The sequence below is a fragment of the Strix aluco genome, chromosome W (assembly GCF_031877795.1).
Source record: "Strix aluco isolate bStrAlu1 chromosome W, bStrAlu1.hap1, whole genome shotgun sequence".
NCBI lineage: Eukaryota > Metazoa > Chordata > Aves > Strigiformes > Strigidae > Strix > Strix aluco.
Window position 1 is genome coordinate 44,863,538 of NC_133970.1, and position 25,994 is coordinate 44,889,531.

The following is a 25,994-nucleotide window of genomic DNA, read 5'->3' on the forward strand; positions in this document are numbered from 1 at the left end:
GTGCCCCTCATCTGAGCGGGACGTGACACTGTCCCAAATTATTCTCCGAATTTCACTAGGGAGGGTTCCTTCTTCATCTTCTTTTATAATTGAAGTAGCTACCGACTGCATCCATATTTGGGCCTGGATGCAGCTGAGAGCCAAAGATAGGTTATTTTGGAGTATACCGAGTGTACCTGTAATCAATTCGTGATCTTTTATATTTACCTTTTCCCCTTTTGGTAATATATTTGACAACAGCTACTGATTTGTCCCCAAAGCCAATAAGGAAGATTACAAAGGTTGTTGTAAATCAGTTAAATTATTAACCGAGGTTGTCAATTTGTTCATTATTACCTCCGAGTCAATATTATTTAAAACTCCCAATCCTGTTTCCAAAACGCCGGTTAAGTTTCTCTGTATTCTTTTCATAGGAGGAGTTCGTTTTTGTAGCCAGGTTGTCCAACCTTTATAAGAGGTTTTTAGGAAAGGTGAACAGGTTGGTTGAATATTTGAAACATTATTTTGTATCAGCAATTCAACTTATTTGAGAGACCACGCCAGGTTAAATAACATTTGTTGTTGACCTGTATTTCTAATTGCATATGGTCCGATTCCAAAGATTCTTGGGTTAAACACGGCAGTTGGTTGTGTTGGAACAGTATGAGTAGGAGTAGTTATAGTTTCCTCCTGTATGTTCAATGGGAATCGGAAAGATACAACCTGGTCTCCTGACCTGGCTCCCCCCAAACAAACTATGGACACTGGTTGGGTTGCAGTAAATGCATACCAACAGATCTCAGTCTCACAATGGGTTTGAGTTATTTTAGATCCCGTCTTGTCTCTTAAAACGATTTGAGTCAAAGGGGGCTGACGGGTTATCACACTTACATTGAATGTTCTGCAGTCTATTTGTATCTCATCTCCTTTTTTAGTTGTCCAGGTATGGGATGAATTTTCCTATTTATATGTTTGGAGTGGTCGGTTATTATTTAATATGGTGGTTGTCAACCTCATCCCATACAAATTTGTACCCATACTTCCCGTATGTCCATAATAAGTGTCTGACCAGGGTCATGGTATTAGGTTAGTTAGGGTATGTTCAAAAGGCTGGTGGGATTCTATAGATTTATGTAGTTTCTCTTATATATATATATATTTTTTTTTTTTAATCAGGTTGTTTGGCACTCCTATCTGGCCCTTCCCTCTCAGAGGTCCTTTTCTCCTCAGAGTAGGGTAGCAAAGTTTTCCCCACTTCAGTACGTCTCTGCCTCCTCTGCCTACTCTGTTGCTTAGAGCAGCAGGGTGTTCCATCTTCTCGGCAGCAGCCGTATTCTTCAGGGGTACGCTTACCTCTGCTCCGGGACACGTAGGCCTCCTAGTTTTTAGTTTTGACTTCGGGTCCATGGCAGGGGACCCAGGGGATCTGCTTTCTACAGATCACCCTTAGGATCTGAGGGTGATATTCAGTAGGCCAATTAGGGTGAGTGCACTCTATTTCGGGATTTATCCCTTTGGTAAATATTTCCCACCAAATTTTCGAATCCTCAATTATTTTTCCCGTTTTTACTCCAATTTTTAGGGCCTGATTAGTTAATCTTCATTCTCGTTGATAACACTGTTCACAACTAGACCGGAGATTTATTCCATGTGCATTATGAACCCACCAGTCTTCTTTACATACATTACACTTTATGCAGATAAAGGGAAAACAAATACAAGTTTCAATTGGACAAAACATCAGAGTCTCACTCATCGAGTCCTTCGTAGGTTCTTTCAGGTTTTCCGAAGGGTGACTCGTAGATCCCCAGGAGGGCTGGTCACTTTCCAGGCCGGATCCTGTATAGGTCCCTTTACTTGGCTTGCGTGTGTCCACCCCTTCTCAGCAGTCCGAACAGCAGTTTCTGTAGTGATAAGAGCAACACAGGGTCCTTCCCAACGGGGGGGTCAAAGAAGATTCTTTCCATGATTTGATTAGTACTTTATCTCCTGGTTGGATTTGATGCATGGCCACATCCAATGGAGGCCTTTGTACTACCATCCCCCGAGCCTGTAGTTGTTTTCTCCTTGCCATTAGCTGTATCAGGTAGGACTTTATCTTTAATTCTTCAAGTTGGGGGTGATCTGGTGGTATTTCTAAATCATAGGGCATCCCATATAACATTTCGAAGGGAGAAATACTTACATTGGTTCAGGGTTGAGTTTTGATATTTAACAATGCTAAAGGGAGACACTTTATCCATGACATTTTGGTTTCTAACATCAATTTGGTAAGGTTTTTTTGTTGTTTTTTTTTTTTTTTTTTTTTTCCTCCATTCATACGTTCAACTTTTCCTGAGCTCTGCGAGTGCCACGGAGTGTGGTATTGCCACTGTGTACCCAGGGCAGCCAAAGTCTCTTTGGCTACTCTGGATACAAAGTGTGGACCCCTATCTGAGTCTATTGCTTCTATTGCTCCATACCGAGGTATAATTTCTTCAAGTAATATCCTTGTTACTGTGTGAGCTGTGGCTCGAGCTGTGGGAAAGGCTTCTACGAATTGGGTTAAATGATCTATAATTACTAATAAGTATTTATACCTCCCCACCTTCGGTAATTCGGTAAAGTCTATTTGTATTCTTGCAAAAGGTCTATGAGCCAATTCTCGCCCCCCATATACTCGTTTTCTTATTTGATGTTTATTTACTTTTTGACAAACGAGACATTCTCCTATCACTCGTTTGGCTATATCATATATCCCAATGCACATGTATTTAGTTGCAAATTGATCCACTAATGTCTGAGTTCCCCAATGAGTGTTTTTATGGAATTGCTGCATTATCTTGGTAGCTATGGGTTTTGGGAGAACTTCTCGGCCGTCCGGGAGTTTCCATTTTCCATTAGCTTTCTGTTTAATCCCCATTTGATTTAATTTTGCTTGTTCTTGAACAGTAAAACTTAAAAGTTCATAGGATTTTCCATGGAAAAAGCACTACTTAAACCCTGGTCTTTCACATACACATTCTATGCCGTCTACTCTGTATTCTTTCCAGCAACCATAACAGGGGAGGTAATTATCTCCACAATTAACACACCGCTGTCTGGCCTCTATCGGATCATCCAAGTCCAGTGCTAATAGCGCTGCTCTCTTTACCTCTTGATCAGCAAGGTTATTCCCCCGTACTAAAGGATTTAGCCCCCTCTAGTGTCCCTTTAAGTGTACTACCGCAATTTCGCTGGGCCCTCGTATAGCTTGCAAAATTTGTGATATTAACTCCTGATGTACTAGGTCCTTCCCCCGAGAATTGATTAGGCCTCTTTCTTCCCATATTTTTCCAAAGGTATGTACTACTCCGAAGGCATATCTAGAATCGGTGTATATAGTTCCCACTTTCTCTTTTAGTAACTGTAAAGCCTTTACTACTGCATATCATTCGCCTGCCTGTGCATATTCACTTTCCTCCAAACTAAAGGGTTCCTTTGAATTGACATAAATGTTTAAAGAAGCTTGACAGACCCACTCTTCAAAGGACCCAAAAAAACCAGGCCAATAGAGATGGTTGCCCCTGATTTGTTTCCCTCCCCAAACCTCCATACAATAATAAATCATTTCTACTTTGTCCTTACCCCGCCTAGAGGGGTAATTTTCCCAGTGGTTTAACATCAAGCCTAAAGGGCTATCTGGTGGTATTTGGGGGTACCTCACCTCGGGTCCCACACCACCCATGGGATCAGAAGGCTTGCTCTTCTTCTGTCCAATCTTCCGGAGCGCCTTCACACACTCACACAACTTGTTTTCCCCCTTTTCGTGACCCAGTCCCTCGCGGGATATGGGAACTGCACTACCGAGGGGTCCGCACTCGCTTCGCCCTGCTGGGCGTCTCACACACCACGCTCCGGGAAACCCAACCCCAACCGAACGGTAACCGGCCTATACTCACGCAACCCTGCGTCTTCGTCTGGGGCTTCGTGCACAAAGATTATGGGGTTACCAGTGTTCTTTTGCTTGATGCCAAGTTTTGGAGTTTGTCAGTAGAGGGTGTGATGTGATAGCACTCAGCCGGGGCCGCTGAACTCAGCGGGGCGCACCTCCCCGTATGGGGCTTCCCACCAGATTGCCTCTATCCGAGTCACAGCACCAATTTTGTTATAAGTAGATTTCTCAAATTGATGTGAGTCAGAGCCAATCAAAATTTCAATTGTTTACTTAGCAAGCGGCAACAAGCAAAACAGCGCTGGGCGGCCGGGGAGTCCCTGCTCCACCAACGGCGCGCACCCACTTCCCGAGGGTCCGTCTTTTTTATATCCTCCGCCTTCCGTTATCGGGTCTCTCTGAGAGGTGTACTCTGCGTCTGCGCACTTTGCAGCTAGGGGGTCGCTCCATCCGGGTCTTCCTCACGTCACCAACTCCTCGTATTTCCTACTTTCCTGAGAGTGGCTCACAAAGCCTTTGTTTATATCTTACAGAGTACAGGCATTACCCCTTTGTCCTTCTCCCCTTTGTCTTTCTCCCCTTTGTCCTTCTTCCTTTCTCCCTCTTTTCAATCTTTTGTACAATAGGAGTCCTTGCTTCAGCATTTCAACTTAGATAAGCACTTGCAGTCAGTTAGTCGTTACACAATGTAATAGTTAAGATTAAGCTTAGGCTTACATAGTTTATGGAATAACATGTCACAAGCTCCCAGTATCTTTAATGGAATTTGATGAACAAACAGTTTACTGTCTATCACAATTTTAGTCCAGGCAGATATCACAATATATTTGGTTTTGATGACTATTAGTTGCATTATAGTTGAATATTATTTATTATGTGTCGTTCTTGCTGTCCCCTAGTGGCTAGTTTATTTTCTGAGTTCAGTACATCCATTACCATTTCTGTCATCCTATCAGAAATTATAAACTGGCTTGCAGTTTAATTTACACCAAAAAACACAGAAAAACTTAAAAAACTTAGTTAAAAATATTTTCCAGCATAAAAGCTGACCACCTGATAAAGGCCTTATGAAATAACCAGCAATTGTATCTATGCAGCTTTAATTTTCCAGAAGCATGCCAGCGACTCTATAGAGCGAATATGAGGCGAGCGCGGGTAGTCCTCATGTCTCAGCATGTTTTATCTCCATCAGTTAATTATAAGAATAAAGAATACTCCACTTCTGAAAGACATTTTTGTTACTGCTACCCTGCATAAGCATGCTTTGAGGGTCCTCCTTTTCCATGAGAAACCATAATGCTCTGCTACACTTCCTCCAGTCAGTTTTCATGTTGTGTTAGAGTTTCAGTTGATGGGAGGAATAGTCTGTTAGGGCAGCTTTTCATATTAAGCTTATGGAGCAGAGCTTGGAGCCAGCAGTATGGGTCTCTCATGAGCTCTGCACTGAGAAGCTGGAAGTACAGTCAGTGTTGGCAACACTCAGCATTTCAATGCAAGTCTGACAATATTTGGTGTTTCTCATGAAGCCTTTGCTTCCTGGTGTAAGAGTAGGTCAGAAGATCAGCATTGTCTCAACATTGTCCTCAGGGACATGGACAGGAAGGTACCTGACAACGGCCTGTTTGGAACACAGTTGCCGATCCCAAGAGTGGAATGTGATGCAAAGGCTCCTGAATACAGAACTGTGTGGTACAAAGAGTGCTGTGCTATTCTCCTGAGTACTGACCCGTGTAGCACAAAGAGTGCTGTGCTATTGTTCGGTACCTGGGCCTAGCCGGAGCTGTTAGAGATAATTGCATAGCCACTGTCAAAAAAGATGGATCGCGACTGTTGCCATAACATCGATGAAGAAATCATAAACTTTAGACGAACTTTGCTTCATTATAATACCAAAACACACCTCCTGGTTGAAGGCTACTGAAACAGGTCCAAGAAAGTGGACAAAAGACTTTAATTACTGTCCAGCATGATACAGAGAAAATACACCAAATCATGAAATGAGTGAAATCAGACGGAGAACACTATTGGTGGGATGTATTTACAGGCTATTCCCCATCAGCTACCAAAATCTTAAATATACTGACTCATCCAATATTGATATTACTGATAATTATGACAATATTAACAACAGTAAACCTTTTCTTTTGGTGTAAATTGAAGAACCTAGCAAAACAAATATGGACCTTACAGACAGTAATAAAATATAATGAAACCCTTGTAACTGCAAAAGAATTTGCTTAGGGAAAAGAAAAGGGGGGGAATTGATACAGAGAAATGATTACTTGTTTTAAGACTTATTTACTTATAGAAAACCGCTTAGCAACTTATTTCCTTACTTCTAGCAACTTATAGTATTACTTATAGTATTTTTGAATATTGCTAAGAATCCTGCTTGCCCAGACTGTTCTGTGGAATTTTACCAAGGACTACTGTGTCCATCAAAACAAAGCAGTTTACTGTGGAAACCTACCAAGAACTGCAGTGTTCAGCAAAATATCATGCTTTTGTCCTTGAGGAACAGGTGTGCTCTAACTAGTTGGGCCTTAGTAATGAGTAAAGATAGCCATATATGGATTGTAGGATGAGTAAACCGGCTGAAAAACATTTTTGTTGTTCAAGAAATTGGCTAAGAGAATCTGCGCATGCTCCGAAAGAAAAACAAGGTGAGAAAGACTACGAGCCTTCCTCCCAAAGCCCCCCTAAGATGCCCCCCAGGAGGCAATGCGCAGGTGCAAAGAGAACATAAACTGCTGACACCAGCCTCTAGAACTAACCCAGCCTTACTCATGCATATGTATGTTTGTGTTATGTAATCAATGAATATGTATAGCCACACTCTATAAGTTTTTGGTAAAATGTGCTGTGGGTGTGCAAGCTTTGTGGAGAAATCCCCTTGCACCCCAGCGCCGGAGTAAACATACCTGCTTTAGAACTCTATTCGAGTTGTAGAGTCTGTTTTCCGCAAATCACTACCCACCTCTAAGACTGAACATGCCTCGGACGCTCCCCCCTGCGCACGCGCGATGGCCTCGCTCGACAAGGGTGGAGATATGATAATTGAATTCTGAGAAGGGCGGAGACCCCTGAGGCAGAGGAGGAGCAAGGTGTGTTACTGAGCATAAAAGATGACTTCTGGGCAACAAAAATGTTATAGACTATCTTGTCAAAATGATGCAAGTTAGGACAAATTAAATTTCAATTATTTATTTTAGTAAGCGGCAATAAGCAAAACAGCGCTGGGCGGCCGGGGAGTCCCTGCTCCACCAACGGCGCGCACCCACTTCCCGAGGGTTTGTCTTTTTTATATCTTCCGCCTTCCATTATCGGGTCTCTCTGAGAGGTGTATCCTGCGTCTGCGCACTTTGCAGCTAGGGGGTCGCTCCATCCGGGTCTTCCTCACGTCACCAGCTTCTCGTATTTCCTACTTTCCTGAGAGTGGCTCACAAAGTCTTTGTTTATATCTTACAGAATATAGACACTACTCCCTTTTTTTTTCTTCTTCTTCTTCCCTTTGTCTTTCTCCCCTTTGTCCTTCTTCCCTTTCTCCCTCTTTTCAGTCTTTTGTCTAGTAGGAGTCCTTGCTTCAGCATTTCAACTTAGATAAGCACTTACAGTCAGTTAGTCGTTACACAGTGTAATAGTTAAGATTAAGCTTAGGCCAACATAGTTTATGGAATAACATGTCACGAGCTCCCAGTATCTTCAATGGAATTTGATGAACAAACAGTTTACTGTCTATCACAATCTCCCCTTTTTCTTTTTATCATTTTGTTCATCAAATCGTTGCAATTCTTGTTGACTTAACAGGAGAGTTTTTTTCAATTTAAAGTCATCATCTAATTGATTGTTTTTGGCTTTAATGAGTATTGGACGGGTGACAGACATCAGATATGTTACCCGTTGCATCATTCTCCAAGTTATGACATATAATATTATTGACAAAGTCAAACTGATTAAGATTAATATCAAGAGAACCACAATGGGGTGACACAACTTGTTCAAGATGCCTGTAGCAGTAGGTGATCATCCAAAAAGGGTGTCTCACCAGTTATGTTCTGCATTCTTTTTTGCTCTTTCCAAGACTCGGTGTATTTCTTCCACATTGTGATGAACAGTTATTAGAGTTTTCTGTCCGTTTTCTTTAACTTTCTCTAAAATTCTAACTAAGTCTTTGTGTTGAAGTAACTGCTTAACTAAAGTGAGGTTCATTCCAATGGGTGTAGGTTGTAGATTATGTATTAATGTATAATTGGATTGCAGGAGTTGGTAAGACGTGACCGGGGCTAAATAGGAAAAGTCACATCCGATTACCTTTGTGAAGTTGTAAACACAGAGATTTGAATAATTTTTTGTCTCTATTATGATCTTGTCTACGGTTAAGAATTCACAAACCGTCCTCAAACATACACAACCTTCGCCAATATATATAAGTACTGTTTTAGGATTTTCATTGGGATGGACCTCAAAGTGACAAATATTTTGTTCGGTATCTAAACAAATATCTTGTGCCTCAATTGCATTGCCTTCACAAATGAATCCTTGTTGTTCCCGTACAATGCAGGATTCTAGATTGACAGTTTGCCATTTTTCGTTTACCTTTCGGGCCCATACTCTATGCTCAGAAGGATAGAGTATGGTTCCGTTGTGATTCAGCCCTAATGCAATGATAGGATAAATTTGGTATATGGTGGTATTGTAAATAGTGAGTATAAAGGTAGTAGTTGTGTTTGTGATGGGGTCATAGGTAAAGTTTACCAGGTTCCACCAGGATTGGAGTTTTTTTTCAAAATTAGTAGCACTGTCCCAAATTATTCTTCGAATTTCAGTAGGAAGAATACCTTCTTCACCTTCTCTTATAATTGAGGCAGTTATCGACTGCATCCATATTTGAGCCTGGATGCAGCTGAGAGTTAAAGAGAGGTTATTTTGGAGCACACTGAGTGCGTTTGTAATCAATTCATGATCCTTTATATTTACCTTTTCCCCTTTTGGTAATATATTCGACAACAGCCACTGGTTAGCCCCCAAAGCCAATAAGGAAGATCGTAAAGGCCTTTGTATATTAGTTAAATCACTAATTGAGGTAGCTAATTTGTTCATTATCACCTCCGAATCAATACTATTTAAAACTCCCAATCCTGTTCTCAAAGCACCGGTTAAGTCTCTCTGCGTTCTTTTTGTGTGAGGAGTTTGTTTTTGTAGCCAGGTTGTCCATCCCTCGTAAGAAGTCTTTAGGAAAGGTGAACATGCTGGCTGAATATTTGAAACATTATTTTGCATTAACAATTCAACTTGCTTGAGAGACCACGCCGGGTTAAACAGCATTTGTTGTTGACCTGTATTTCTAATTGCATATGGTCCAATTTTAAAAATTCTTGGGCTAAGCACGACTGTTGGTTGTGTTGGAACAGTATGAGTAGTCTGAGTAGTCTCTTTGGGAGCGTGGGTTGTGATTGTTGTAGTTTCCTCCTGTATATTTAATGGAAATCGGAAAGATATAGCTTGATCTCTTGACCTGGTCTCTCCCAAATAAACTATGGACACCGGTTGGGTTGCAGTAAATGCATACCAACAGGCTTCCGACTCACAACGGGTTTGAGTTATTTTAGATTCCGTTTTGTCTCTGATAACGATTTGAGTAAAAGGGGGCTGACGGACGGTTTGAATTAAAGGGTGTCGACTTATTATCACATTTACATTGAATACTCTGCAGCCTATCTGTATTTCATCTCCTTTTTTAGCTGTCCAGGTATGGGATGAATTCTCCCATTTATATGTTTGGAGTGTTAGGTTATTGCTTAGTATGGCAGTTGCTAACTCTGTCCCATACAAATCTGCATCCATACTTCCTGTATGTCCATAATAAGCATCTGTCCAAGGCCATATAATTTGATTAGTTAGGGTATGTTCAAAAGGTTGGTGGGATTGGTTAGTCGTTCTAGCCCATCCTGGTAGTGTATTCATTGTAGCTAATACACCTAGCCAGACTATTCAATAGCTCCAATAGAAGGCTGACGGGATTCTATAGATTTGCATATTTTTTCTTAGTCTCTTTTGTATCGGGGTGTCTGACACTCTCGTCTGGTCCTTCTCCCTCAGAGGTTCTTTTTTCTTCAGAGTAGGGCAGTAAAGTTTTCCCCACTTTGATACGTCTCTGCCTCCTCTGCCTACTCTGTTGCTTAGAGTAGCAGGGTGTTCCATCTTCTCGGCAGCAGCCGTATTCTTCAGGGGTACGTTTGTCTCTATTCCGGGACACACAGGTCCCCCAGTTTTTATCTTTGACCTCGGGTTCACGACAGGGGACCCAGAGGATGTGTTTTCTACAGATCACCTTTAGGATCTGAGAGTGTTATTGAGTAGGTCAATTAGAGTGAGTGCACTCTCTTTAGTAAATATTTTCTACCAAGTTTTAGAATCTCCAGTTTTAGGGCCTGATTAGTTAATCGCTATTCTCGTTAATAACACTGATTACAACTAGACCGAAGATTTATTCCATGTGCATTATGAATCCCCCAGCCTTCTTTACATACATTACACTTTACACTTTATGCATATAAAAGGAAAACAAATATAAGTTTCAATTGGACAAAAATATCAGGGTCTCACTCATCGAGTCCTTCGTAGGTTCTTATCTCACAATGTGTAGAGAGTTCTTTCAGGTTTTCCGAAGGGTGACTCGTAGATCCCCAGGAGGGCTGGTCACTTTCCAGGCCGGATCCTGTATAGGTCCCTTTACTCGGCTTGCGTGTGTCCACCCCTTCTCAGCAGTCCGAACAGCAGTTTCTGTAGTGATAAGAGCAACACAGGGTCCTTCCCAACGGGGGGGTCAAAGAAGATTCTTTCCATGATTTGATTAGTACTTTATCTCCTGGTTGGATTTGATGCATGGCCACATCCAATGGAGGTCTTTGCACTACCATCCCCCGAGCCTGTAGTTGTTTTCTTTTTGTCATTAGCTGTATCAGGTAGGACTTTATCTTTAATTCTTCAAGTTGGGGGTGATCCGGTGGCATTTCTAAATTATAGGGTATCCCATATAGCATTTCAAAGGGAGAAATGCCTACATCAGTTCGGGGTTGAGTTTTGATATTTAACAAGGCTAAAGGGAGACACTTTACCCATGACATTTTAGTTTTTAACATTAGTTTGGTAAGTTGTTTTTTTATTTCTCCGTTCATACGTTCAACTTTCCCTGAGCTCTGTGGGTGCCACGGAGTATGGTATTGCCACTGTGTACCCAGGGCAGCCAAAGTCTCTTTGGCTACTCTGGATACAAAGTGTGGACCTCTATTTGAGTCTATTGCTTCTATTGTTCCATACCGAGGTATAATTTCTTCAAGTAATATCCTTGTTACTGTGTGAGCTGTGGCTCGAGCTGTGGGAAAGGTTTCTACGAATTGAGTTAAATGATCTATAATTACTAATAGGTATTTATACCTCCCCACCTTTGGTAATTCAGTAAAGTCTATTTGTATTCTTGCAAAAGGTCTATGAGTCAATTCTCGCCCCCCATATACTCGTTTTCTTATTTGATGTTTATTTACTTTTTGACAAACGAGACATTCTCCTATCACTCCTTTGGCTATATCATATATCCCAATGCACATGTATTTAGTTGCAAATTGATCCACTAATGTCTGAGTTCCCCAATGAGTGTTTTTATGGAATTGCTGCATTATCTTGGTAGCTATGGGTTTTGGGAGAACTTCTCGGCCGTCCGGGAGTTTCCATTTTCCATTAGCTTTCTGTTTAATCCCCATTTGATTTAATTTTGCTTGTTCTTGAACAGTAAAACTTAAAAGTTCATAGGATTTTCCATGGAAAAAGCACCACTTAAACCCTGGTCTTTCACATACACATTCTATACCGTCTACTCCGTATTCTTTCCAGCAACTATAACAGGGGAGGTAATTATCTCCACAATTAACACACTGCTTTCTGTCCTCTATCGGATCATCCAAGTCCAGTGCTGATAGCGCTGCTCTCTTTGCCTCTTGATCAGCAAGGTTATTCCCCCGTACTAAAGGATTTAGCCTCCTCTGGTGTCCTTTTATGTGTACTATCGCAATTTCGCTGGGCCCTCGTATAGCTTGCAAAATTTGTGATATTAACTCCTGATGTACTAGGCTCTTCCCCCGAGAATTGATTAAACCTCTTTCTTCCCATATTTTCCCAAAGGTATGTACTATTCCGAAGGCATATCTAGAATCAGTGTATATAGTTCCCACTTTTCCATTTAGTAATTGTAAAGCCTTTAATACTGCATATAATTCACATGCCTGTGCTGATCAGCTGGGACTCAAGGGTCCTGATTTTATCACCTTAAAAGTTTTTCCATCAATTATGGCATATCCTGATTTTCTTTTCCCTTCTACCACTCGAGAGGATCCATCTACAAATAATTTTTCTCCTTTCCCTAATTCCTCCTCTTCCAAATCTGGTCTTATCTTAGTCTGTTCCTCGATGTTACGGAGGCAATCATGAAAAAGATCTTGACTAGGTTCTCCATACAAAAATTGGGCTGGATTTTGTAACGATGTTGTTTCAAGGGTCAGGTGGGGGGACGTAATGAGGATTGCCTCATATTTTACTAGTCTAGCATCGGTTATCCATTTTTCTGCTTTTTGCTGTAACACACCTCTAATATTATGGGGTGATAGTACCCTTAATTCACTACCAAAAGTTATTTTATGCGCTTCCTCAACTAACAAAGCAGCTGCCACCACAACTTGTAGGCACGTAGGCCATCCCCGACTTACGGGGTCCAGTAATTTTGAGATATATGCTACTGGTTTCTTTTTTCCTGCCCATTCCTGGGCTAATACTCCAAATGCAGTTCCTTCCTCTGTGTTGACAAATAAGAAAAATGGTCTTTTCAGGTCGGGTAAGCTCAGAACAGGAGCATTTACTAATTCAGTTTTTAGTTCTTTTAACCGTTGATCATCTTCCTGAGTCCATTTTAATAATCCATTTTTAGTTATTTTGGTGTATAAAAACTTTACTTTTCCACTATACCCTTCGATCCACTGCTTACAATATCCAAATAGCCCTAATAGCTGTCGGACTTGTTTTTTAGTTTTTGGACTTGGTAGGGAAAGTATCCCTTTCACCCTTTCTGGATCCAATTTCTTAGTTCCTTGACTTAATCGATGCTCTAGGTATTTAACTTCCTTTTCAACAAATTGCAATTTGGATTTTGACACTTTCAGTCCCTTTAAGCTCAGGAAATTTAACAACTTGATGTTTTCTTCCCGAACCCTTTCCTCATCCTCCCCTGCTATTAAAAGATCATCTACATACTGGATTAGGGTAAGGGTATCTCCTATCTGGTAATCCTGCAAAATTTGTTCTAAAGCTTGCCCAAACAGGTTTGGGGATTCAGTGAAACCTTGGGGTAGGACTGTCCACCGGAGTTGAGTTTTCCTGTGGGTGTCTGGGTCCTCCCACTCAAAAGCAAAATAGTTTCTACACTCCTCTTTTAAGGGACATGCCCAGAAAGCGTCCTTCAAGTCTATTACACTGTACCACCGGTCGTTCGGGCCTAATTGACTTAAGAGAGTGTGTGGGTTAGCTACTACAGGGAATCTAGTTACAGTCCTTTTGTTAATTTCCCTTAGGTCATGGACTAATCTGTACCCCCCATCCGCCTTCTTGACAGGTAAAATGGGAGTATTAAAAGGGGACATGCAGGGTTCCAATAATCCCTGCTTTATTAATCTCTGAATTTCTGGTTTTAATCCTTGCCTTCCCTCCAGAGGTATGGGATATTGCTTAATCCTCACCGGTACTTCAGGATCCCGGATGGTTACCATAAAAGGTTCAACATTCAATTTTCCCACCGTATCCGGAGTGTACCATACTTCAGGGTTGATTTTAGTCTCATCTTCAACCCGTAGGGGGCATAGTTTGATTTCAAGTTTGTGTTCTGTTACTTCCAAACTAATTCCTAATTCAATCATTAGATCTTTCCCCAGTAGGTTATAATCTGCCTCAGGTACTAACAATAAGGATCCCACCCCCACTTTAGAATCTGTTTTAAGGAGTACATCTTTAATTACCGGTACTCCGAATGGTTCTCCTTTCGCCCCAACTACTTGTACTTTTTCTGATGAAATCTTACATCCTTGGGGCAATGATTGAACAGTAGATCTCTCCGCTCCTGAATCTACTAAAAATTCTACCTCCTGTTGCTGAGGACCTACTTTTAACTTTATCAAGGGCTCAGTTCGTTCTCGGGTCCCCAGCAAATAGAGCCCTTGACACCCCTAATCTTCTTTAAACATTCTCTCATCCATCATTCTCCTTCTGCAGCTCTTCTTTGTGTGACCTTTTCTTCCGCAATAAAAGCAGACAATACTCCCTTTTTCTCTCTCTCTCTCCGGTTCCTTTGATCTATAGCCTGTTCTTTGACCTTCTTGTTTTCTCCCAGCACTGTTCACTCTCTGTCCTTCCCTTATCGCAGCTACCATCATTCTGGTATGTTTCTTTTGAGTCTCGTCCTCCCTTCGGACATAGACTTTCTGTGCTTCTCTCAGTAATTCATCCAACCCCCGATCCTGCCAATCTTCTATTTTTTCTAGCTTCTTTCTAATATCTATCCATGCTTTTGCCACAAATTGTGTCTTTAACAATGCCTGTCCCACTGGGGTATTAGGGTCTAGTCCTGAGTAAAGCTGAAGATTTTTCCTCAGTCTCTCTAACCACTCAGTAGGAGTTTCATCCTTTTTCTGATGTTCACTAAAGGCTTTGTTTATATTTTGTCCTCTAGGGACTGATTCCCTTATACCCTGGATTACAATCGTCCTCAGGTCTTGCATATGACCTCTATCGATTTCATTTTGATTATTCCAATTAGGTCGATTTAGAGGCCATTTTACATCTGCTGCCGGACCTTGCTGATGCTGTTGATCCCAAATTCTCATTCCTGCTCTCCTGATCATATCCCTTTCTTCAACAGTGAATAGTATAGTCATTATGGCTTGTATTTCATCCCAGGTATAGATGTTTGGTCCTAAAAACTGATCCACCCGCTCCGTCACACCTAAGGGATCCTCCAATAGATTCCCCATCTCTTTTTTAAATTCTCTGACGTCCCCTGAATTAAGAGGGACAGTCACATATCCCATGCCAGGCTGGGGTCCCCCCATCGCAACCTCCCTTAGGGGGTACAAGCCACTATCACCCCACCCCATTCTAGTTTGACTACGGGTTATTCGTCTCGGTTCTTTCGGGGATTCAGGTGGGGAGTCTGAATTCTCTGGGTCCTCCGGCGCAGTCGGAGGAGGTGAAGGCGCCGGAGGTGGGGGTGGAGGTATGTAAGGAGGAGGAGAGGTGGGAGGTTCGTCCTCATCACGTACCTTCTTTTTCTTAACTTTCTCTTTTAGAGGATATAGATTTATTCGGGTATCTGATGCTATCCATACCTGTGCATATTCACTCTCCTCTAAATTAAAGGGTTCCCTTGAGTTGACATAAATGTTTAGGGCTTGGCAGACCCATTCTTCAAAGGACCCAAAAACAGGCCAATAGAGATGATCGCCTCTGATTTGTTTCCCTCCCCAAACTTCCATACAATAATAAATCATTTTTGCTTTGTCCTTACCCCGCCTAGAGGGGCAATCTTCCCAATGGTTTAACATCAAGCCTAAAGGGCTATCTGGTGGTATTTGGGGGTACCTCACCTCGGGTCCCAAATCACCCATGGGATCAGAAGGCTTGCTTTTCTTCTGTCCCATCTTCCGGAGCGCCTTCACACACTCACACAATTCGCTTCCCCCTTTTCGTGACCCAGTCCCTCGCGGGATATGGGAACTGCACTACTGAGGGGTCCGCACTCGCTTCGCCCTGCTGGGCGTCTCACACACCACACTCCGGGAAACCCAACCCCAACCGAACGGTAACCGGCCTATACTCACGCAACCCTGCGTCTTCGTCCGGGGCTTCGTGCACAAAGATTACGGGGTTACCGGTATTTTTTTTTTTGCTTGTTGCCGAGTTTTGGAGTTCGTCGGTAGAGGGCGTGATGTGATAGCACTCAGCCGGGGCCGCTGAACTCAGCGGGGCGCGCCTCCCCGTATGGGGCTTCCCACCAGATTGCCTCTATCCGAGTCACGGCACCAATTTTGTTATAGACTATCTTGCCAAAATGATGCAAGTTAGGACAAATTAAATTTCAATTATTTATTTTAGCAAGCGGCAATAAGCAAAACAGCGCTGGGCGGCCGGGGAGTCCTTGCTCCACCAAGGGCGCGCACTCACTTCCCGAGGGTCCGTCTTTTTTATATTCTCCGCCTTCCGTTATCGGGTCTCTCTGAGAGGTGTACTCTGCGTCTGCGCACTTTGCAGCTAGGGGGTCGCTCCATCCGGGTCTTCCTCGCGTCACCAACTCCATGTATTTCCTGCTTTCCTGAGAGTGGCTCACAAAGTCTTTGTTTATATCTTACAGAATATAGACACTACCCCCTTTTTTTTTCTTCTTCTTCTTCCCTTTGTCTTTCTCCCCTTTGTCCTTCTTCCCTTTCTCCCTCTTTTCAGTCTTTTGCCTAGTAGGAGTCCTTGCTTCAGCATTTCAACTTAGATAAGCACTTACAGTCAGTTAGTCGTTACACAGTGTAATAGTTAAGATTAAGCTTAGGCCAACATAGTTTATGGAATAACATGTCACGAGCTCCCAGTATCTTCAATGGAATTTGATGAACAAACAGTTTACTGTCTATCACAAAAAATTGGAAGCTTCCCCACCAAGAATCACGATGACTGACAATGGAGCACTGGCTGGATCCAGGACCATTAGAATGTCTTGAGATCAGTGGTGGTAGCTATAACCTTTCTCTTCTTTCTAAACTTAACTTTACCTTTCCCCTTTCTCTCACCCATCTCTAACTATCACGTACCGCTTCACAGGCAACACAATAAAGTTTCACTGTTTGATTGATACGATCCCCTTTGGTGTTGGTCACCTTAATTTTGCACTTTTGAGATCGTAGTAAAGAAACCATCACGAGTCCACCAAGTGGACTGTGACGCCTGGCATCACAGTGCATTTGACTGCTGGCCAGCGCAGGAGAGCACTGCCATCCATGCCTATGGAGCAGAGGGATTCAGGGGCAGTGGATGGCTCCACCTTGTTGAGGACTGAACTGTGGTGAGGAAGACTGACTGGACTTTGAGAACCTTGGGAGTGCACCTTCTTCTAGGCTGTGAAAGGACCTGTTAGCTCAGACTCACGCTAGTCTCACATGTTGGCATTGTGGCCGTACATCGGGTATGTTAGCCTGCATCCAAAATTTGGAACAAGTGTATTACCTAAAATAAAGACTCTCAAAACCAAGATTAGTTTAGAGAGGAGATATTGCTTTATTCTGTGCAGGGTGCTAGGTGGAAAACATCCACAAATCTAGCACACCATACAAAAGAACTTTGAAGTATTTATACACTCCAAACTACATGATTAGGTATTTACTATAATGATTATTGGTTACTTACTTATCACCTCTATCCCTCATTGGTTAGTAACATGCTCACTTTGATTTAAAGTTATAGTGGGTTTTTAATTTTATGCGCAAGCTCAAAGGGTGAGGGTCTTTATTTGGGCAGGGGAAAAAAACTTGGAAAAGGATAATAAGCAAGTTGGTCTCTTATGAATCTATAAGAAAGAAAAGAAAGGAAAGAAAAGAAAAAGAAAAGAAAAAGAAAAGAGAGAAAGAGAGTCAAAGAAAACCAGATCACCACCCCTAGGTTCCAGCATTGTCTCAATTCTGGTAATCTTGGGTGGTGGGTGCACACCCAGTAAAGTTTTCTGTCGCCTTTTAAGTTCATTTTATCAGCTGATTAGCACACTAGTCCAAGAGAGGCAGGTATTCCATGAACTCATTTCCATGAGTATGGATTGAGGGGAAGTGGAATGCACCAAGCCCCTCGTCCAATTGAATCAGTGGTCACAATCTCCCCCTGCTGCCTTTACTTCTCCCCTGGTTCCCACAGGTTTTTGCTGACTTCCTGCTCCTTGAGCAATCATCCAACTCCTGGCGCCAGATGCTCACCTCCTATCAGTCCTTATTGCCTCTTCTATCACCTCTTCTGGCTTACACAATGGAGCCAGTGATTAGTGGTCTTTGTGCTTGATGAGAAATATTTGGTTTCACTCAGTCCACGTTTCCCCTCTTTGAGGCTTATCTAAGGAGTTTGTCAATACAACCGAAAAGGAGTGGGGGGTGCATCCTTCAATACATTCCCACTTCCTTGGGTGACATTCCTTAGACTAATCACAAAGGCCACAGCTTGTCCTTAAGGTTTTCTGTGTTAATGAATGTTTGAGGCATTACTTCCTTCAGTTCCTTACAGACACGCATTTAGCAAAAGCCACCTGGTTTAGTCAATACTAGAGGATCTGCCAGCCAGGCTGGCCCTGCCCAATCAACCTTTCTATGTACTGTAGATGGGGATAAAGTCCCTGTAGTGCACATTAAAAATATGCTGGGGAAGACCATCTGGGTTATTCCTGCCTAGGGTAAAGGTAAACCCATGGGTGGGATCACTTTTGCCCAAGGGCCTGGGTGCACTTGGTGGGTAATGCAGAAGGATGGAGAGGTCCGATGTGTGCCTCAAGGGGATTTGATCTTAGGTGAAAATAGCCCATAAATTGAACTGTATGATGTTAATTACTAAATAACCCTGTTATTGCATATCATCATTGCTATGGTTGATACATATTATATGGCATCACATTTATATAAAAAAGATGAACTTTGATAGAGTCAGGACTGATTTCAGCAATTGGTGCCCAGCAACTTCCTCGAGATTGACATCTTTGGCCCACAGACTGTGAGCACAGACCTCTCCAGATACATCAGCTATGAGCTCCAAATGTAGCAGAGATTACACACCATTCCCCTCCTGTGACCAAGGTCACCCACTCCACCAACTGAGCCAACTCCACATCACCCCTCCTGACTTAAAAGACTGTCATGACAGATGGACCCCAAAGTTATAGACTAAATGAACTCACTACACATTTTGCAGGGATGGCCCATAGACTAAGGGAATGATATCTGTGTGTATACATCAAAAACCAGGGAAAGGGATGGTGATTACTTAGAATGTATTGGGAAACATGGAACCTGAGCATAACGTAAATGGTATGCAATAAGGGGTGGGTACTGTCCTGGTTTTGGCTGGGATAGAGTTATTTTTTCTTCTTAGTAGCTAGACTAGTGCTGTGTTTTGGATTCAGTATGGGATTTGGTATGAGAAGAATGTTGATAACACACTGATGTTTTCAGTTGTTGCTAACAAATCAAGGACTTTTCAACTTCCCATGTCCTGCCCATGTGCAGGTGCACAAGAAGCTGGGAGGGAGCAGAACCAGAGCACCGGACGAAAATTGGCCAATGGAATATTCCATATCATGCAACATCATGCTCAGTATAGAGAGGACAGGTGGCTGGAAGGAGGGGGTTCTCTTTCGCTTCCGGGATTACTGTTGTGGGATCTTGGCATTTTGGGATCACTAGCCAGGAACGGGCTGGGTATCAGTCGGCGGGTGGTGAGAAATCGCATTGTGCATTACCCATTTGTACTTTATATTATTGTTGCTGGTTTATTTTATTTCAATTATTAAACTGTTTTTATCTCAACCTATGAGTCTCCCTTTGCCCCTCTAATTTTTTACCCCATCCCCCCGGATGGGGGAGGGTAAGCAAGTGGCTGCATGGTGTTTGGCTGCTGGCTGGGTTTAAACCACAACAATGCCCTAGCTCTCCACGTGAAGCCATGACGATGGCAAACCACCTTTTAGAAACACAGGAGCAGGCAATTCCACTGTGTCGCAAGCCAAGCAAGCGGAGCAGAAGACCAGCTTGGCTGAACAGGGAATTCCTTGTGGAGCTCAAGAGGAAAAAGAAACTGTATGATCTCTGGACGCGAGGTCAGTCTTCACAGGAAGATTACAGAGCCATGGTTTGTATATGCAGGGAAAAGACATGAAAGGCCAAAGCTCAGTTAGAGTTGAAACTGGCCAGTGTTGTGTCAGATAACAAGAAGGGCAAGAGGAGATCTAAAGAAAACATTGGACTGATACTTGGTGATGATGGCCATCTGACTAATAGGAATGAAGAAAAGGTGGAGACATTCAGTGCTTTTTTTGCCTCAGTCTTTAACAGTATTGATAGACCTTGGGCTGCCCAGTCCCCTGAGTCAGAGTGTGGTAACAGCGACTTTCTATTTGTGGACACTGAAATTGTAAGGGACCAGCTGTATCAGGTGAATGTTCACAAGTCGATGGGGCCTGATGGGATTCATCCCAGAGTACTGAAGGAGCTAGCGGATGTTACTGCAGGACCCCTCTCAAAGATCTACCAAAGGTCTTGGGAGTCTGGGGAGGTCCCTGCTGACTGGAAGCTGGCCAATGTTATTCCAATTTACAAGAAGGGTGTGAGGGGAGACCCAGGGAACTACAGCCCTGTTAGTCTAACCTCAGTTCCTGGAAAAATTACGGAGAAGATCATACTGGGTGCTGTTGAAAGGCATTTAAAGGATAATGCAATCATCAGGCATAGTCAACACAGGTTCACAAAGGGAAAGTTCTGTTTAACTAATTTGATATTCTTCTATGATAAGGTCACCTGCCTAGTGGGTGAAGGGAAGGCGGTGGATGTAGTTTTTCTGGATTTTTGTAAGGCTTTTCATACTGTCCCTCACAGCATCCTTCTGGACAAGTTGTCCAACTGTGGGATGAACGGGTTACAGTGCTCTGGGTGAAGAACTGGCTGAATGGCAGGGCTCAAAGGGTTGTAGTGAATGAGGCTACATCTGGCTGGTGACCAGTCACTAGTGGTGTTCCTCAGGGTTCAATTCTAGAACCAGTTCTGTTCAATATATTCATCAATGATCTGGATGCAGGAGTTGAATGCACTGTTAGCAAGTTTGCTGATGATACCAAACTGGGAGGTGCTGTTGATTCTCTTGAGGGATGAGCCCCCTCAGCCAGATGATAGAGACTGGGAGAACGACCCCCCCGCAATCCAGGAGAGAGTCAGTGACCTGCTGCATCACATAGACACACACAAGTCTATGGGACCGGATGGGATACACCCGAGGGTGCTGAAGGAGCTGGCTGGGGTGCTCGCCAAGCCGCTTTCCATCATTTACCAGCAGTCCTGGCTGACCAGGGAGGTCCCGACAGATTGGAAACTGGCCAATGTGACGCCCATCTATAAGAAGGGTTGGAAGGATGATCCGGGAAATTATAGGCCTGTCAGCTTGACTTCAGTACCCGGGAAGCTGATGGAGCAGCTCATCCTGAGTACCATCTTACAACACATGCAGGACAACCAGATGATCAGGCCCAGTCAGCATGGGTTTATGAAAGGCAGGTCCTGCTTGACAAACCTGATCTCCTTCTACGACAGGGCGACCTGCTTATTGGATGAGGGAAAGGCTGTGGATGCTGTTTACCTTGACTTTAGCAAGGCCTTTGACACCGTTTCCCACAGCATTCTCCTGGTAAAACTGGCTGCTCGAGGCTTAGATGATCGCATGCTTTGCTGGGTAAAAAACTGGCCAGATGGCCGGGCCCAAAGAGTTGTGGTGAACGGAGTTAAATCCGGTTGGCGGCCGGTCATGAGTGGTGTCCCCCAGGGCTCGGTTTTGGGGCCACTCCTGTTTAACATCTTTACTGATGATCTAGACAAAGGGATCGAATGCACCCTCAGTAAGTTTGCAGATGACACCAAGCTGGTTGGGAGTGTTGATCTGCTCAAGGGTAGGGAGGCTCTGCAGAGAGACCTGGACAGGCTGGAGCGATGGGCTAAGGCCAACTGTATGAGGTTCAATAAGGCCAAATGCCAGGTGCTGCCCTTGGGCCCCAACAACCCCCAGCAGCGCTACAGGCTTGGGGAGGAGTGGCTGGAGAGCTGCCAGTCAGAGAGGGACCTGGGGGTGTTGATTGACAGCCGGCTGAACATGAGCCAGCAGTGTGCCCAGGTGGCCAAGAAGGCCAATGGCATCCTGGCCTGTATCAGAAATAGCGTGACCAGCAGGGACAGGGAAGGGATCTTACCCCTGTACTTGGCACTGGTGAGGCCGCACCTCGATTACTGTGTTCAGTTTTGGGCCCCTCTCTACAAAAAAGACATTGAATGATTCGAGCGTGTCCAGAGAAGGGCAACGAAGCTGGTGAAGGGTCTGGAGCACATGTCGTACGAGGAGCGGCTGAGGGAACTGGGGTTGTTTAGTCTGGAGAAGAGGAGGCTGAGGGGAGACCTCATCGCCCTCTACAACTACCTGAAAGGTTGCAGAGAGCTGGGGATGAGCCTCTTTAACCAAGTAACAAGCGATAGGACAAGAGGGAATGGCCTCAAGTTGCGCCAGGGAAGGTTTAGACTAGATGTCAGGAAGTATTTCTTTACAGAACGGGTTATTAGGCAGTGGAATGGGCTGCCCAGGGAGGTGGTGGAGTCCCCATCCCTGGAGGTGTTTAAGGGTAGGGTCGACATAGCGCTGAGAGATATGGTGTAGATGGGAACTGGCAGTGCTAGGTTAATGGTTGGACTAGATGATCTTCAAGGTCCTTTCCAACCTAGTTGATTCTGTGATTCTGTGATTCTGTGAGAGGCCTTGCAGAGGGATCTAGATAGACTGGAGCATTGGGCTATGATTAATGGGATGAAATTTAACAAGTCCAAATGACATATTCTGCACCTAGGATGGAGTAATGCCAGGCACAAGTTTAAATTGGGAGAGGAGTGGCTGGAGAGCAGCCCTGCAGAAAGGGATCTGGGGGTGCTGGTTGACAGCAGCTCAATGTGAGTCAGCAGTGTGTCCTGGCAGCCAAGAGGGCAAACCGCATCCTGGGGTGCATCAAACACAGCATAACCAGCTGGTCAAGAGAGGGGATTATCCCACTGTTGGTGCGGCCTCACCCTGAGTGCTGTGTGCAGTGATGGGCCCCACAATTTAAGAAGGATGTGAAGGTCCTTGAATGCATCCAGAGGAGGGCAACAAAGCTGGTGACAGGGCTGGAAGGCGTGTCCTGTGAGGAGCGGCTGAAGACTCTGGGTTTGTCTAGTTTGGAGGAAAGGAGGCTGAGGGGTGACCTCATGGCTCTCTACAGCTTCCTGAGGAGGGGAAGTGCAGAGGGAGGTGCTGAGCTCTTCTCCCTGGGATCCAGTGATAGGACGCGTGGGAATGGTTCAAAGCTGCATCAGGGGAGGTTCATACTTGTCATTAGGAAGCATTTCTTTACCGAGAGGGCGGTCAGATGCTGGAATAGGCTTTCTAGAGAGGTGGTTGATGCCCCAAGCCTGTCAGTGTTTGAGGCATTTGGACAATGCCCTTAATAACATGCTTTAACTTGGTCAGCCCTCAATTGATCAGGCAGTTGGACTAGATGAATGTTGTAGGTCCCTTCCAACTGAAATAGTCTATTCTATTCAATCAGTCAGAGCCTGATGTAGGCTGAGAGTAGGAGCATGACTACAGCTAAGTGGTTTAGGATCTTCTTTGGGAATGGGCATCCATGCTCCTGTTGCATTTAAAGTAATTAATTTGGTAAGAGATGAATCCCCTTGCATTCTAGCCAGTCCTCAGAGATTAGAGGGGCTAGGGGCGGCTGGACTTATCTCTTAATAGCTATGCCAATTGGGGCCGTGACTATAGGCCTGACACCAGATGCACGAACAGCCCCTATGCTGTAGGTCCGGTTGCATTCAAGAGAAGCAGTCAGCTTCTGTTTTGCTGATTAGGGATACCAATTACACTCAGACACCAGAGTGAAAAGAGCAGGCGTATTTACTAGAAATAACTAAATAATATAACAGAATAATACAGAAAACATACAGTAAGAAAAGACAAAGTAGCGCGCTTAAATAGGAAAATACAGGGTAATGCATCAAATCATTACTACCTGAGAGAGAGAGAAGAGTGATTAAGAAAGATCCATCACCACTTGCATACGTTACCATCATCCAGACCCGCAGGCGCTGGGCAGCCCCGGTTACAGCGAGGATTTGGAGAGCCTGTCCCGGCAAGTGGGAAATCCTACGCGGTGCGTCCACCCGTAGGTGAGGGACCCAAAGTCGCTGTGAGCGGGTCCAGCCTTATATACCTGAAATCAGTAAGCCAGAATAGCTGGCACCTTTGTTTTAAGCGGAAATATCTGGTTTTCATCTCAGGTTAGGTTCCCCCCAGAGCCTGGCCAGGGCTTAAGGGAGAAGCTAAGGGAGTTTCCCTGCTGGTCTAGTTAATTTATGAGCAAGGTCACAAGGCCAGACAACTGTTTCTGTGGCTCCGTTATCTTGCTCACACATAAAGAAATATAAGGATACATTCAAGATAGACATGTTTTATGATGTTTAAGCTACGTCTTCTATGCATATTTCACTAATGACTCCATACTGAGTTAGCAGTTTCAGTTCAGGGCCTGTTGCTCAGGCTTCAGTATTTCCACCTTTTACATCAAAATAGGTGGTTTGCTATAACTTAGTATAATACCTATTAGCACAGTGGTTATCAGTTATAAAATGTACAGGATTCATCTATAGGTCAACTCTGGCTTGGGCCTATTGTCCAAGCCTTAGCACTTCAGCTTCACAAATAGTATGGTTTATTCTTACGCAACATCTACAGACTCTTTGAGATTGCCTACGATAAATGCACAAACTGCAGGTTGGCTGTATAGCACTACACACAAAACCCAATTGCAATTACACACAATTCCCAGGTAATCACTCGGCGTAGCCAAGGGCCCGAATGTTACCAAAAGGCGTCCCTTCTCGGGGGGGGGGCGGGCAAGGAGCACAAACCCGTTGATCTGTTCCTCCGATTTGGTGTCAGATTATTGTCCCTCCAAGTTAGATACAAACTCGGGGTAGTATTTATCTAAGTGTGTATGTGTGAGTGGGTGGGACTGTGGTCAAGCCATTGTTTCTTGAGTAACGACACAGCACATTCCTTGGTGCGAGGGGTGCGCTGGTTTTGTGGGAAAAGAGGAAGAATGAGAGATAAGGTCTGCAGAGTAATGCAGAACAGTCCTTGAGAGAAGGGGAAGAGCAGGAGATAAATCTGCATAGTCATATCAAATGTTCCTTGAGAAAAGTGGAAGAACGGGACCGCGTGGCCTCCACCTCGCTTCGCATTCCTCCTTGGTGCCACAGCAACACAAATCACTGGATCTCCATCCCGTCCTGTGTTTGTTATGGGAACCATGTGTTAAGGCGATGTGTGTTTTGCAGTTTTTTCGCTGTTTTGCTTTTCCCACACTTCCAACAGCTCCAAAGCCTCCTTGTGCATTTTTAATAACCAAGTTTCCCATTTCCAGCTGACTTCCTTAACATTTAGTTTTAGAGTTAGTCTTTTTTACAACTGTAGTTTGAGTTAAAATGGAATAGAAAATCATCTTCTCTCCTGAAAAACAGTCTGTATTAAGTGTCTAGTACACTTTTTGGAGAGATGTGTGGTTTAGCATCCTCAGGCAAAAGCGAGACTAGGAGTCAAGTCTTCTGCAGCCTGCAATTGATCTGAGTGGTAGCTATTTGGCATTGAAAGGAAGGGCATCCCAGTTTCCGGGAGCTGTGTTGGAGGCACAGGAGTCACCTGTACACAGCGTAGGCTGTAAAGGCTCAGTGTGGGTAAGGTTTTGAGACGTACTGTTTTAGATGGCATCACCTTTCAGGCTATTTTCAGTGGCTTCCTGCCCAGCACGCTGCCTGCTCTGCTTTTCAGTTGGAAGCTGTCAATTCCCATAGGTGTTTATTTAGGAACTGAACTGGAAACTGAGGATTTCGCTGTAGACATGAGTGGTTATAACTTTGGTGCTGTAAGACTGAGTGTCCCACTCCTATTACAGATCTGGGCTTAAATTTCTTGTTTAGAATAAGACATGAGGGTTTAATTCTGAAGAAGAAAAGCAAAGAACAAAAACCCTGAGGCTCATTCCCTTAAGTCTCCTTTTTCTGGTAGAGACTCAAAGTGATTCCCTTCATGTTAGTGCAGGAGGCCTCCTTCCCCCTGAAGCAGGCACCTCAGCCAAACAGGCTGATGGCATAGGGCATCCCTTCAGGGGAGACTGGCAGTGTGGGCCCTTCAACATGCAGTCTTGCAATTC